Source organism: Echinops telfairi, unplaced genomic scaffold (assembly GCF_000313985.2).
Source record: "Echinops telfairi isolate 266 unplaced genomic scaffold, ASM31398v2 ScPeMD7_7472;HRSCAF=8510, whole genome shotgun sequence".
In the NCBI taxonomy this organism is placed as follows: domain Eukaryota; kingdom Metazoa; phylum Chordata; class Mammalia; order Afrosoricida; family Tenrecidae; genus Echinops; species Echinops telfairi.
Window position 1 is genome coordinate 248,246 of NW_022111376.1, and position 1,168 is coordinate 249,413.

Consider the following 1,168-nt stretch of genomic DNA (forward strand, 5'->3'; position numbering starts at 1 on the left):
AAAAAAAAGATCAACGTGTGTAACTTCACTGAGGCAAACATGCAGGAAAATATTCCTATTTTTACTTATGATACAAAGAAACCAATAGGCATCGTTCCTCATTCAGACTTTCTTCTCAACTATGAGACACAATTACCTGAAAGTCTGACCTCTAGACATTCCCACACACCCCTACCTCCATTTCCCAGTTTTATCTGAAATTGACACTGAAGGGCTTATACTTTCCTCACAATCAACACTGCCTTACCTCGGGGTATTTTTATTTGACACACTCAACTGGCCTTTCCCCCACATCCACCAATTTCTATGGACTTCTTATTTCTTGAAATATACCTACCATTGGATGCTGCTTCTTCCATACTCTAATGTCCTATGGGCAGACCCTGGACCATGATTATCCTGGCATTCCCAGTAATAGTGTGGTGGATTTCAACAGGTGGCTAGATGCTCATATAATATTTTAAGAATTACCAAGTCAGTAAGAAGTCTCCTTTATTAAAGTCAATTTTGTCTTACATTCTTGAATAAGCTAAGCAAATCCAGGTACTGATCTTTGAATTTTACAAAACAAAGTACTAAGAGGGAAAAAGACAACCCCAAACTGTCCATCTTTCACATTTTATTTGATTTATCTCAGCATTTTGAATGCAGAGTCTTTCACAGGTCTAACAAACAACCCATCTACATGCTATTCTATTTTGTCCCAGATCAGAGTAGAAGTAGTTTTACAATGGTTTAGCAAAATAGCAAAGTTCTTACCCTTAAACACATTAAAGAGCAGTAAATGTGTGAAACAGACCACACAAACACTTAGATTTTAAAGCTACTTAACCGCTATATGAAAAGTAACATTTGAATACTGACCCCAACAAAGGCTAAATCTCCAAGCTACCCATATACAACAGGAAAACATGGGTAAGTACACTATTCCCATGCCAGCTCCACCCACCACTCCTTAGAAAAGTGAAGAATCTGCCTGAGACCTCACTGGGGTTGGAAGCAGCTGCTGGAAGTGGCACCGGAACTCTCCAAGGACACGGTGGTGGCACTAGCGTCAACGCTGGCTGCAGCTAGACCTTGGGCTCTTTCTTTCTCCACTTTCAGAGCCACTACAAACGTAATTGGGAAAGAACCTGGGCTACGTGCATAAGCTTTTAACAGAAACTGG